This window comes from Argopecten irradians, unplaced genomic scaffold (genome assembly GCF_041381155.1).
Source record: "Argopecten irradians isolate NY unplaced genomic scaffold, Ai_NY scaffold_0146, whole genome shotgun sequence".
In the NCBI taxonomy this organism is placed as follows: Eukaryota; Metazoa; Mollusca; class Bivalvia; order Pectinida; family Pectinidae; genus Argopecten; species Argopecten irradians.
Genome location: NW_027187613.1, coordinates 26214 through 42122, shown reverse-complemented (window position 1 = coordinate 42122; position 15909 = coordinate 26214). Strand labels below are relative to the sequence as shown.

Here is a 15909-nt window from a genome sequence, read left to right as displayed (position 1 = left end):
GTGTTTATAAGGTGTGTATACCACCACATCGACTTGTCACCACAACGATAACGTCTGTATTTTGATGTGTATAAGGTGTATGTATACCACCACATCGACTTGTCACCACACGATAAACGTCTGTATTTGATTTTTGTTAATAAGGTGTGTATACCACCACATCGACTTGTCACCACACGATAACGTCTGTATTTGATGTTTATAAGGTGTGTATACCACCACATCGACTTGTCACACACTTGATAACGTCTGTATTTGATGTGTATAAGGTGTGTATACCACCACACATCGACTTGTCACCACACACGATAAACGTCAGTATTTGATGTGTATAAGGTGTGTATACCACCACACATCGACTTGTCACCACACGATAACGTCTGTATTTTGATGTGTATAAGGGCATGTGTTATACACCACATATTTTTACTTTGTCACCACACGATAACGTCTGTATATGATGTGTATAAGGTGTGTGTATACCACCACATCGACTTGACTTGTCACCAATAAATTTCACGTTAACGGCACACGATGTGATGTATATTGATAATTACTGTATAAAGGTGTGTAAATACCACCACATCGACTTGTCACCACACGATAACGTCTGTATTTGATGTGTTATAAACTGGTGTATACCACCACATCGACTTGACTGTCACCACACGATAACGTCTGTATTTGATGTTTATAAGGTTGTATACCACCACATTTCGACTTGTCACTACCTGTACATTTACATGGATAAAATTCCTCTGTATGATTTGTCTGTATAAGTGCATGTATACCACCACATCGACTTGTCACCACACGATAACGTCTGTATTTGATGTGTATATAAGGTGTGTATACAATACCACCACATTTTACTTGTCACCACATAACGTCTAAACATGAAAGTAATGTCTAAACCACCACATATTTGACCAACATATGTGTTTTATAAAAGGTGTATATACCACCACATCGACTTGTCACCACACATTAACGTCTGTATTTTGATGTTTAAGTAATTGGTATAACCACCACATCGACTTGTCACACACGATAACGTCTGTATTTGATGTGTATAAAGGTGTGTATACCACCACATCGACTTCAAACCACACGATAACGTCTGTATTTGATGTGTATAAGGTGATGTATACCACCACATCGACTTGTCACCACACGATAATACGTCTGTATTTTGGTGTGTGTTATAAGGTTGTTGATACCACCACATCGACTTGTCACCACACGATAACGTCTGTATTTTGATGTGTATAAGGTGTGTATACCACCACATCGACTTTCACCACACGATAACGTCTGTATTTTGATGTGTTTTAAGGTGTGTATACCACCACATCGACTTGTCACCACACTTAACCATCTGTATTTTTTTTTTATAAGGCATGTATATACCACCACATCGACTTGTCACCACATGATAACGTCTGTATTTTGATTTTTTTGCATGAAATGTTAATCCCACTTTGCAATGACATGATTGTCCCACCCAACCACTACTCTGTTTTGATGTGTATAAGGTATGTATACCACCAACTCTCTGATGACCACACAAAGATAACACCCTTTATATTTTTTGATATTGGATGTATAAGCTGTATATACCAACATCGACTTGCACACCACACGTGTAACGTCTGTATTTGATGTATGCCCATAAGGATGTATATACACCACATCGATTTCACCACACGGTACATATAATTTGTATAATATGTATATATTGCTTAGGTAATTGGTTCCCAAATTCTTTATCAGATTTACACTTTTAAGACAAAGATCTCGTCTGTTGTAATGTGTGTTAATATATATAGTCCCACTTGAAACCACATGTATTTATAACATTATCATTCAGTGAAGATATTTCATGGGTGTTTTGTTGAGATTCTTGTGTAGATTGAAAATGTGGGAATGTTAAAGATGCTCCACCTCTGACAAATATTTTTTCACAATAAAAAACCATGACATTAATTTATGTATTTTTCTTCAGTTACAAAAGTTACTTACTGTACACCATTACCACTTGATTGAAAAGTTTCAGCTTCTAATTTTACACCAAGATCGAAAATATCAACACAATAACGTTACTGCGTATTTGATGTGTATAAATGGTATATGACATCTGATTGACATGCAACCGAAACGCAAAATTATATTGTTTTTTGTGTTAATCAGATATATATATAGGTGTGATTAAATACCACCATCGACTTGTCACAACACGATAAGTCTTTAAGCTTGTCGGTGGTGGGGCTAAAATAAAATATTGTTTGTTTTTCCCCTTTCCGACCTACCCACCAAATCGACTCCCTACCCAAAATATTTTATATGGCATTTTCCATACCACCATATTTTTTCATTTCTAATTTTTCTTTGATTTCTCTGTTTGTTTCTTTTCTTATAAGACATTTTATGCTTTTATAACTTCAGTTTTATAGAAATGAAAACACTAATAACTGTAGGTATTGTATAAGTTGTCTAATCACAAAAAAAAAAACGACATACACCACACCATAACACTGTATTTGATGTTATTGAAAGCATGTGATAACCAAACACATTAGGGCTATGGCCACACGAACATCGTCTTAAATTTTGATTTATAACTGATGTAATAAGGGTTACCAACATTATATTTTCAGCTCCACAGGAAAGAGAAGTACATAGAATTTACAAAGTGTTTGTGGCATGTATAGCCACCACATCGAAACTTGTCACCCATTCGTCTGTATTTGAGAAGTGTATAAAGGAAGTGCCACCACATCGACTTGTGCCACCCACGATCCAGAGCTACTTTCAATTCTTGTGTTTATGGAGAAGTCTGTCCACCACATCGACTTGTCAACCACGATATCATCTTCATAGATGAGAATGTACTACTTATTTCTGGCTTTCATCCACCTAGAGGTCATTCAAACCATTCAACATAACATTTCAGCTATTTTCACTATTTCTTTTTTGAGGGCACTATTGTTTTTATAAGTGTTTAAGGTATGGCATAGTACCCGAGCCGTTTTTTTCCTGTGTAAATTCCTCAGCATTCAAGTTTTTCAAACCATGACATCATAGTGTTTTGCAAAACGTCGTCTGCATATAGCTTGTTTGCCAGTGAACAGCGCAAATAGCGACAGTGACATCATATTTTTCAATGTCGACGTACATTACAAAAAGCATGCCAAACCATAATCCCACGGGAAACCATTGTATCCCACGGGAAACCATTGTCCCGGGACTATGGCTAAATAGTGCCTGGGGACTGAACCAATGAAAACGTGAGAAAAGGTCACGTTATGTACTAAAAAACTCTAATATGACAAGAAGATATATGGCAATTGTTTTGAAAAAAAAATATGACAGAATATTTTTATCTGTATATGATTATGAGTATGATGATTAGTAGTTCTTATCAATGTAAAGTCTATATATATTTGTGTATGATTATCACACACCTATGTCTTAATCTAGCTTTGATAATTCTTGATTATTTACACAACAATTTTTTATCTTTGATAATTCTTCAATATTTAAAATGTTTATTAGATTAACCTATTTATACATTCATATTAAGCTAGAATTTCTCTAATAACATTCCATTATACTTCAGGCTGATGAATTTAGGATTGTTATATGGCAAAGGAGATCAGACATCACCACACTGGGGAGGTTCCTGGGCAGATTCGTCAAGGCCAAAGTCATCCGGGAAGCTGATCATTTTACCAAGGTTGAGTTTGACCACAACAACCAGATTCCAGACAGCATTGTGGACATTGGACCATTCTGCTATGCATACATAGTCGACAAAGAGGACAGCATTTCCCCATCGACTTGACCAATAGAATTTTGGGGTAAGTTAAACAATATAAGTGTATAAATCATGAATATGTATTAAAAATAACTTGTAAAACAGTTCAACATGATTAATCATGGATATTTAAAATTTTGCATTAATCTGAATTAAATTGTCATTTCCAGGATGATAATAACAATAATAGAAGTTTGTTTTTATGATGATTTATTATCAATACTAATTACTTAAACTAATTTCAATTTCATTTGTGATAACTTGCCATAGAAAAACTTTACACTAAATATTTTTCATTTTTATTCTATACAGGTCTTTCAGGAAATTTTATATTGCACTGTTGTAGACAAGATGATCAAGTCTGTTTTTGTGTTTGAGGATGCAGTTGGGTTAGGTACCTTAACCCTGCTACACGGTCTGATGGCACACCAACAGATGTGATGGCCATTGCCAGGAAGTTCCCAGGGATTGTTCCACAGGAGGACCTTCCCAAACTAGAGTGTCCTAGGCTTGGTTATAACTGGAACAAGGACATTAAGGCGTTTAAGCCCCATTAATCAATCAATCAACCAAACTAGAGGATGAACTGACTGATTAATCTGTGACAGCTGATTTTGAACTTCATGGGCCAGTATGGGAAATATGTGTAATCACATCACAGGTGACAAGCAATTTCCAGTTCTGTTCATTCTGTCTGAAGCCATGTTGACCATTCCCAATGCAAATGCAAAATGCGAAAGGACATTTTATGGTGCACAAACTTCAGACAGAGAACCGAGTCCAGGAGGTCCTGAAGCTGGCAAACACAGCAACAAGGAACCATAATATGTGTCACCAATCTTCAGATTTCCAAATGGAATTGAGAGAATTAGTGCTTGAACTTAGCTTGTACTGTGATGTGTTCATATGGAACAATCTGTGATGTGTTCTTATGTGACTTGATCATGAACAGTATTTATTGAGTTGAGTTTGTCAATTTAATGGTTTAACAAACAGTTGATATTTTCTCTTTGAAAAAAAAGATATATGAATATCTGGTGTCATTTGCAGCTAGTCAGTTGTGTTTATTTAAAGAAAATAATATTTTTAATTGAGATGTTTGTCAATCATATGGAAATAGTTGCTACGGTATTGTTTTTATTATGTCAAAATCTTTTATGAATTTTATGTGACAGAAGCAGTTTGTAGGTTTTTCACCAAATTAAACATGAATTTATAGTGTTCAAGTTATATTTAACACAAAATGTCATTCATGAATATGTCACTACAATAACTTCTTTCTTTATTGAAAGTAGTATATGAATATCTGTGATGTCATTTGTGACATAAAATATATATGTGATAGAACTGCAGTAGTAGCCAGTATTTATTTTCAATTAATCTAAGAAAAATATTTTAAATATTATGGAGACATTCAGTTGTTATTTCTATTGAAAGTTTATTGTTATATGTATTCTGTGGACATCTGGGATGTCATTTGTAACTTATATACATTGTATAATAGTTGCTGTATTTGTTTTACAAAGTAGAGTAATATGTGTGATCAGATGTCATTTGTGAAATTGATATGAAGGAGTTCCTATTTTTTATTGAGAATTTGTGCAATCATTGTAGGGCATAATTTTATTATTAATTTCTAGAGTGTAGGTATGGGCATTATGATGCTGTCATACGATGTTTACTGAATATGTTGACATCTAAAGCTTTAACCTGGTGTTTTTCTTGTTAAGCACCTATTGCTTCTTATCAATTAACTTAAATTCATCCTCATGTGAAATCTTTCAAGATGTTAAATATTATGGAATTTATTCACAAATACAAATAAATGATATAGTTGTTTAAAACTGTTTTCAAGTTATCTGTACTGTATAGTGTGTTAAAAAAAATTCTCTAGATTTACTTCAATTAAGACTTATAGTTAATACGCCACAATGTGGCATGTAAACTCAAATGTCAAAAATGTCATCAAAAAATCAAATCTAAATCTTCATCAATGCAATTCAAGTTTGAAATAAGATGAACTTCAGTCTTATTGGGATTAAAAGATGCAAGCGATGCTTTTGCCCACCTGATAACGTCTGTTTTATCTTTTCTAAATCGCTATTAAGTACATATTCAATTTCTCTGCATGAAGATGAGGATTTTTATTAGATTTATCGTCCGCAAAAAGACATGTAGAAGAATCAAAGCTCAGCAATATTGTTCAGAAAGATAACAAAAAGAAGAGGACCAAGTATTGAGCCTTGAAGGACTCTAGCCTTAATCCACCACATACCTATTTCAGAAAATGGATTAATGTTATTATTTTTGTTATATAAGATAATTTTCCAACCATAACAAGAAATATCCTGAAATAACGTCATTGTTATTTTACAAGTACACCTTTGTGCCAGACCCAGTCGGAAGCTTTTTGAAATATCACAATAAACTTACAAGTGATTTGTTTTCTCTTCCATAGGTACTACACTAAACACCATACATATCTGGGTACTGGAACACAAAACACCATACATCTGTTCTAGGTACTAGAATACAAGCACCATACATATATGGGTACTAGAACACAAGCACCATACATATCTGGGTACTAGAACATAAGCACCATACATATCTAGGTACTAGAACACTAGCACCATACATATATGGTACACCACACTAACAACATACATATCTAGGTACTAGAACACGAACACCATACATATCGACTAGAACACCACACCATAACGTCTGTATACATATGTTGGGTACTTATAAACACATAGCATAGCACCATACATATATCTAGGTACTAGAACACTAACAACATACATATCTAGGTACTAGAACACAAGCACCATACATATGTATACTTGTCAACACTGCAACGTACATGTATTTGATGTGCACCATAACACTACACCACATAACTACTGTCTAGAACACACACCATATAAACGTACTAGAACACAAGCACCATACATATCTGGGTACTAGAACACAAGCACCATACATATCGACTAGTCAACACACACCAAATATACATATCTGGTACTAGAACACTAGCAACATACATATACTGGGTACTTAGAACACAAGCACCATACATATCTGGGTATTAGAACACAAGCACCATACATATTCTGGGTACTAGAACACAAGCACCATACATATCTATAGGTACTAGAACATACAAGCACCATACATATCTATCTGGGTACTAGAACACTATAACCATACATATCTGGGTACTAGAACACAAGCACCATACATATCTGGGTACTAGAACACAAGCACCATACATATCTGGGTACTAGAACACAAGCACCATACATATCTGGTACTAGAACACTAGCCCCATACATGTCTAGGTACTAGAACACAAGCACTATACATATCTGGGTACTAGAACACACAACACCAGAACATTATACATATCTGGTACTAGAACACAAGCACTATACATATATGTGTACTAGAACACAAGCACCACTCCATACATACATCTGGGTACTAGAACACAAGCACCATAACATCTGTATTTGATGGTACTAGAACACAAACACCATACATGTACATATCTGGGTACTAGAACACAAGCACCATACATGTCTGGGTACTAGAACACAAGCTGGGTGTATACACCATACATCGACTGGGTACTAGAACACAAGCACCATACATGTCTGTAGGGTACTAGAACACTAAGCACCATACATGTCTGGGTACTAGAACACGACTAACACCATATATGTCTGGGTACTAGAACACACTAGGTACAGATACATACTGGGTACTAGAACACAAGCACCATATATGTCTGTAGTACTAGTATAGAAAACTAGCACCATATCAAGGTACAACGCTATTAAGTGTTGATGCAATTTGTCACGCATCCTGTGCACGTTAAAACCACAGACATTACGTTATAAGTGTTGATGCAATGTGATCACGCATCTTGTGCACGTCAAAATAACAGACGTTGCAACATTATAATATCCAGACAGTATACTTGATCATAACCCCTCGAGTCTTATAGGATGCTTGATGTCATTCCTGTCATCTATTCTCTTTTGATTTATAGCAATTTTAGGTAAAACGTGAATATATTTTTGTCTCCTGTCTGTTGTCCTGTGTCACCATCAATTCACATTTATCCATTGATTCATGGAATAATCACGATTTCATTTCAACTTCCAGGGGCGTAGCCAGGGTTAAAAAGCAATGTGGATACAATGACATAATTATGTTTTTTTTTTCGTGCCGAATAAGGGCAACCCCTCCTAGTATGAATCCGATCGACTGTAGCGATATTCAGGTATTCGGATAACGAAATACGTTTTATTTGAAAATATACTTAGTATGAAATCGGATTATAGATGACCAGGTGTCACCACATGATAACGTTGTATTATTCTAAATGGTAACGCATCCTTTCCCTGATGAATTCAACTGGATGTGTCTGTATGCATGATATGTATGTATTAATACCACCACATCGACTTGTCACCACACAATAATTCTGTATTTGATGTTGTAATAAGGTGTGTATACCACCACATGAATGATTGTATATCAACAATTACAAGTATTTTGATGACTTATAAGGTGTGTATACACCACATTAACCGACTTCAAAGGTCCATAAATCTGTATTTGATATTGTATAAGGTGTGTTAACCACCACATCGACTTGTCACCACATGCGAACTGTCTGATGTATTCTTACACCACACGATACCCGTCTGTATTACCCCACAGTGTGTGAAATCAACAATTGTATAGTGAAATACCACACATCGACTTGTCACATAATTATGTAACGTCTGTATTTGTGTTTATACAGGTGATACCACCACATTAGACAATGTCACCACATTTAGTGGAAATTCTGTATTTGATGTGTAATAAGGTGTATACCACCACATCGACTTAGTTTCACCACCATAAAATATCTGTATTTGAATGTACTAATGTTTAACCACCACATTTGTCACCACATCAAGCAACGAAAATGTCTGTGGGAATATGGGAAACAGGTTTGTTATTGTCATACACATGATAACGTCTGTATTTGATGTCTATAAGGTGTGTATACCACCACAACGACTTGTCACCACATGATAACGTCTGTATTTTGATGTGTATACCACATCGACTTGTCATACAGTGTATAATGATGCACATCGAGTCATTTAATCAAAATACCGTCAATTTATACCGTCATTTATGGATCCCATTTGTGCCGATTTGCCGACAAAAAATCTTAATTTTACTTGGATCATTTGTTCAAAACTGATTAACTAAAAAAATTTTTTGAGCCCTAAAAAAATGTGTGTTGAAACTATCCGTTACGGTTCAAATTAAACCGGGGCATTACAATACAGCATATATGTAAAAGTTCTACACCGAAACTGAGAGGCCATGTACTACGCCGTCACATCTCGGTGATCACTGAATTGAAGAGTTTTACATGAACAGTTTAACGTTGCTGTCAGTGTTGTTTATGGGGCGGGGCTTATGAAGTCAAGACTCGACCAATCGCCACGCGCATGTTATCCCATTCAATTTGTGCCTCTAGTGATCAAAGGAACTTCCTCCGTCTGTCTGGTTAGTACTTCACCTGTGCCTTTCGAAGTAATCCCGCGTCGACAGTAAATTAAATGATAAAAAATTAAGATCCACTTTACTTCAATCTTAACTCAACAGACTGACAATGATAATCTTAAAAAGGAAACACCAGTAGCCATGCCGGACTGTCATCTTCGTCCTCCTCGTCATCCCCAGAATGTGTGATAAGTCCTCTAGTTGGAGCCGGTGGCTTCTTTCATTTTACCTGTAAAGTAACAAAGGAGTAGACTAACTGTCACCAGAGTAAACAACTAATACTCCCTGTTGCACAAAATTAATATTAACTCCATTAATAGAGGAAATTGCAGAACCCAATATAGTTTTCTTATATCCCCTTTATATCAGGGTTTTATGTACCAAATTTAATCAAAATCTGTCAAGTAGTTTAGGAGGAGTTTGCCGAACAAATTCTAGTATACCCCATTAACTTCATTGCGGGTGGTATAATAAAAGGAGTCACAATGCTACAATAGTTATTCTGACTTAATTTTGTTAATAGCCTACACTTTTGACTGTTACCTTACTGTCCCCTACACTTTTGACTGTTACCTTACTGTCCCCTACACTTTGACTTTTACCTTAACCTTACCATGCCCTACACTTTAACCTTTACCTTGCAGTTCCCTACACTTTGACCTTTACTTTGCAGTTCCCTACACTTTGACCTTTACCTTGCAGTTCCCTACACTTTGATCGTTACGTTACTGACCCCTATACTTTGACCTTAACCTTACCGTGCCCTACACTTTGACCTTAACCTTACAGTGCCCTACACTTTGACCTTAACCTTACAGTGCCCTACACTTTGACCTTTACTTTACTGTCCCCTACACTTTGACCTTTACCTTGCAGTTCCCTACACTTTGACCGTTACCTTATTGTCCCCTACACTTTGAACTTTACCTTACTGTCCCCTTCACTTTGACCTTTACCTTACTGTCCCTTACACTTTGACCTTTACCTCGCAGTGCCCTAAACTTTGACTTATACCTTAAAGTGCCCTACACTTTGACCTTTACCTTGCAGTTCCCTACACTTTGACCATTACCTTACTGTCCCCTACACTTTGACCTTTACCTCACAGTGCCCTAAACTTTGACTTATACCTTAAAGTGCCCTACACTTTGACCTTTACCTTGCAGTTCCCTTCTCTTTGACCATTACCTTACTGTCCCCTACACTTTGACTATAACGTTACTGTCCCCTACACTATACTTTGACCTAAACCTTACCGTGCCCTACACTTTGACCTTAACCTTACAGTGCCCTACACTTTGATGGTTACCTTACTGTCCCCTACATTTTGACCTTTACCTTGCAGTTCCCTACACTTTGACCGTTACGTTACTGACCCCTATACTTTGACCTGAACCTTACCGTGCCCTACACTTTGACCTTAACCTTACAGTGCCCTACACTTTGACCTTAACCTTACAGTGCCCTACACTTTGACCTTTACCTTGCAGTTCCCTACACTTTGACCGTTACCTTATTGTCCCCTACACTTTGAACTTTACCTTACTGTCCCCTTCACTTTGACCTTTACCTTACTGTCCCTTACACTTTGACCTTTACCTCACAGTGCCCTAAACTTTGACTTATACCTTAAAGTGCCCTACACTTTGACCTTTACCTTGCAGTTCCCTACTCTTTGACCATTACCTTACTTTTACCCTACACTTTGACTATAATGTTACTGTCCCCTACTCTACACTTTGACCTAAACCTTACCGTGCCCTACACTTTGACCTTAACCATACAGTGCCCTACACTTTGACGGTTACCTTACTGTCCCCTACATTTTGACCTTTACCTTGCAGTTCCCTACACTTTGACTTTTACCTTGCAGTTCCCTACACTTTGACCTTAACCTTACAGTTCCCTACACTTTGACTGTTACCTTACTGTCCCCTACATTTTGACCTTTATCTTACAGTCTCCTTCACTTTGACCTTTACCTTACTGTCCCCTACACTTTGACCTTTACCTTACAGTCCCCTACTCTTTGACCTTTATCTTACAGTCTCCTTCACTTTGACCTTTACCTTACTGTCCCCTACACTTTGACCTTTACCTTACAGTCCCCTACTCTTTTACCTTTACCTTACAATCTCCTTCACTTTGACCTTTACCTTACTGTCCCCTACACTTTGACCTTTACCTTACAGTCCCCTACTCTTTTACCTTTACCTTACAATCTCCTTCACTTTGACCTTTACCTTATGGTCTCCTACACTTTGTCCTTTACCTTACTGTCTCCTAGACAACTGATGAAAGCTGGACCTATGACATTGATGTGATGTTTACAGTGTGATTCCATATTTTTGGCCGAAGTTAAACAAATGGCTATTGTCATGTTCACCTGCAAACAAAGAAATATACACTTCAATGTGATTTTTGCTGGGAATAAAATTGTATTTTCTTTTCCACAAAACACATTTTCTAGCCATTTAAATGTTCAAATTTCACAAAATTTAATTTTATAAAGTGTATCTAACAGAAACACATTATCAGGCTTAATTTACTTACAACAACTAGAACTGTCGCCAGAGTGGACGACTAATACCCCCTGCTACACAAATTTAGTAATAACTCCATTTAACAGGGGACATTGCAGAACCCTATATAGTTTGCTCAACTCCCCTTTATGTCAGGATTCTGGGTATCAAAGGACTATGTATGGTTTGGGCCCTTTTTGGCCCCCAAATCCATCAAATTTTCAAACCTGTTCATTTGTTGTATTCTAAATATTTAGTATATCCCTAATTCATCTATGATGACTGTTTTCTAATTTTGCAGATGAAGTTACCATGGTAACCATTAATTATGCAAATGTGGAAATTTTGACAATTTTTGCTATTTTTCTATAGGTATCTAATTTTGCAGTTCAGTTGCCATGGTAACCACTCAAAAATATGCATAAATTATGAAAATGTGGAAATTTTTGACAATTTTTGCGATTTTTTATAGGTTGTTGTTTTAGAAACCATAGAGCGCATCCTTGAACAAACTTTATACTTCTCCTAAAGTATAGGAAGTGCAGACATATTCTCAGTCAATATTAAGTTTGTTCGAGGATGCTCGATAGTTTCATAGACAAAAACAGTCTATACAATTAAGTTAGGGATATACTAAATATGAAAACTACAACAATTTAGATACCAAATTACAGAAGATACTGGTGTCCTTCTTCATCCACACCCCGCATGAAGATCGTTCTGCTGCCTTAGCATAGCACTGCACTGCTGTCCTTCTGGTCCTGCCCAACAACCCTAAAGCAGATAGCAACGATTTAATAATGATTTGCATAATCATTACTTGCTCCATTAGCAGTAATAGGCACCAATCGTAGCTCTAAAGACAACACTATTATCTATCTAAAAGTCTTTTGAGCTACAATATTGCAGCTACATCCGGCTAGGTCCTGGACGGTACATTTTCACCTTTCCTCAATCCTGTTAAGTAATATTTCATGATTATAATCAGATTAACAATGTAGCCTACAGTAGGTCTACTCTGATGTGAAAAAAATCATAGTCAAGATTAGTAACGTTATTAAAGGGAAAACAAGTATACTTGTATTTCAAGAATCGTTTGAGACATTCCCCATTCAAGGGCATCCATATTTGTTTTACATTCCGACGCGCTCACTGACCCCTATATAAAGCGTGTGAATTGACACACGTGCGCTCATGATCAGTCTATACATGATTACATGTACATATACACCTAGCAGTTGTCCACTGTGTATCGCCTACTAATACGTAAACAAAGTCATTAGCTATAATTCTGTATAGGGCTTGTTTTAGCAAAAAACATGTCAACTCCTCTAAGCTTTTATTTAGATGTTTGTCAAAATCAAAATTTCACACGTTGTCAAGTGAATAGAAATCCAAATAATAATCCGTCCACATATGCACTCAACTGGCCATGTGCACGTGACTACTTGTCCCGAACGAGCGACAAATTAGCTACCAATTACACACACGTGTCAATGTACGCGTAAATGCCGTAAAACCTATAAATAGTGTATATTGAAGTGTTATATTTAAGCATTGAAGTCACTATTTTTTAATTTCATCGGGGTATGAAAGAAATTGTGTTTGCAAACTGTGTGAATCCGCGTAGCGGATTCTCACAAATGTTTGCAAACAAAATTTATTGAGAAAGTTTTATGGTGCCGGGCCCCGATAACGTTTGTGCAGTACTATTGTTTCTATTGGTAATGGAATGACGTCAAAAGATGATATCCTGTGCTAACGTCATTTCAGCAGGAAGATTACAACGAGTGACATTCCATCACCACTGGAAATGCTAGTCCCGCACAAACGTTATCGGGTATCACGTGGGTTATCGGGTATCACGTGCGTTATCAGGTATCACATGGTATGTGAATATGGCCCATTTGAGATCTAGCTGACAACACATTCATGTATTACTTCACTATATGATTAAACCTTGCCAGGTGAGTGCAGTGTTTATTTTCAGTTTGACATTGTTATTTGCAATATAGGGGCATGTGTACCTGAGACAAGATATGTTTAGAATGACGCACGTAATAGCCCGAGATACTCTGGCCCTGACATCAGACTTAGACATTATGACAGATAGATGTCTGGCGTAGGGCCAGAGCGCAGTAGTACTCGAAAACCTGGAATAAGCCCATCTCCGATTCAGACAGACTGCTTACAAAACATTACCGCCGAGACGCGTCCATTTCCTTCGTCTTTTCAACAAATGAATATTTTTTCTATCCATACCAATCCATTTTACCATGCATGCATCTCATATCATCTCAATACAGTAGCTTTGCATAATATGAGAAAATGGCAATGGCGAGGAGGGATATTTCAAACTGCGGAAAAGAAGCTACTGTATTGAGATAATATGAGGTGCATGCGTGGTAAAATGGATTGGTACGGGTAGAAAAAATATTCATTTGTTGAAAAGACCAAAGTAAGGGACGCTTCTCGGCGGTAATGTTTACAAAACTGTCTGAATCGGAGATGACCTGACCCGATACCAAACGGTGTCGGCTTATTCCAGGTTTTCGAGTACTACTGTGCTCTGGCCCTACGCCAGACATCTATCTGCCATAATGTCCAAGTCTGGTGTTGGGGCCAGAGTCTCTCGGGCTAGACGCACGTGTGTCAAGTCCCGTGCTTTATATAGTGGGTTGGCCAGTGAAGGTAACTAATTTAAGCAGAGCAAAAAGAAAATGGCTGCCACTACCTTGGATTGGACACTCTCAGAAATAATTTTCGAAAAGTATTTCATGAATCATTAGATATATATATTTTTTTTAATTTCAAATGCTTGGTTTTTAACTTGCATTGTCAGTTTTAAGGCTTACATAGACATGAGACCTACTTGGTATACATGTAGCAGTGTCATTAAACATTGATATTCAACATCTTTCATAGGTAAATTTTCGTCCATTTTATTTTTTTGAGGAAAACAACAGTATAGAGACAGGCACATTTGTACTTGTCCCTTAACTGTACAGTACATCGCAGGGATTTCGAAATACTGTTTCATTCGCTTACCTCTGTTCAACGGCTTAATTTTTGGCTAGCTGTTGATACAGGCATGGCTTCTGGCATAACGTAAGACGTTATGATGCTATCCTCAGTCTAGGCATACTACGAAGCGTAGGCAATATGGCGTCGATCGATGTTATTCAAAACCGGAAGCGGGTACTGTAGTTTTTTGATTGGTCCACCAATGAGATACAGTCTCTCAAATACTCATTTAAATACTTTTACAAATATGGTCATCCGTGGTTTGGGACCATCGTCCCTCTGATGGTGTTCATGGCGTGTACTTTCGGCGAGATGATGAAATCTGAAAATAATTTCATTTTATTGCAAATCTTCGGCTTGGATGACCTTTATTGTACATTAGCAATATGTATAATTGCTATAATATTGTAATTAGACCGATATAACAACATGATTTGTACTATAAATGCCGTTTTCAATACGTAATTTAGTCGTCTTGTGTACGGAGTATAGCCATTTCAAAATAACATGTGTACGGAGTATACATGTAGCAGGGAAGGTTTACGGAGTATAGCAAGTTTAAAACATTTTAAAACGTGTTCGTTTTTGGGAATTTGTTATCTTTAAAAAATAATCATAGTTGGATTTACAATCTCAAATAAAGCATTGATTTGTTGATTTAATTAAGGTTCTTTGTAATTTACCAGTATTACAAAATATAGTAATGTCATTACATAACATAACTTTTCGGCCCATTGGGCCTCTTGAAATTCTCAAAATCCAGCATTTTGCTTATCTAAATGATTTTTCATACCCATCACAACAATTACAAAATGATTGTAGAAATTAATGCCAATTGTGACGGATAGCAGTATGGCAACATTTGCACCAAAACCTTAACCTGGGATTTCGAACGCCGACGCCAAAGTGATTCCATAAATCCCCTCTCTTCTAGAGCTAAAAATGGATAATCCGTATCTTTCA

At 36.7% G+C, this 15909-nt stretch overlaps 1 long non-coding RNA gene across 2 annotated transcripts; it reads right to left on the bottom strand.

The window, feature by feature from the left end:
- Positions 1-9550: 9550 nt before the first annotated feature.
- On the bottom strand, positions 9551-15413 carry LOC138311888 (uncharacterized). 2 transcript variants are annotated; one of them, XR_011206780.1, is made up of 4 exons: positions 14971-15413; positions 12587-12696; positions 11673-11786; positions 9551-9629 (listed from the first exon to the last, which is right to left on the bottom strand). It is a non-coding gene; the product is annotated as an uncharacterized lncRNA (long non-coding RNA). The 2 variants fall into 2 exon arrangements; XR_011206779.1 differs by lacking the exon at positions 14971-15413 and having other exon boundaries at positions 12587-13369.
- Between the last annotated feature and the right edge of the window lie 496 nt (positions 15414-15909).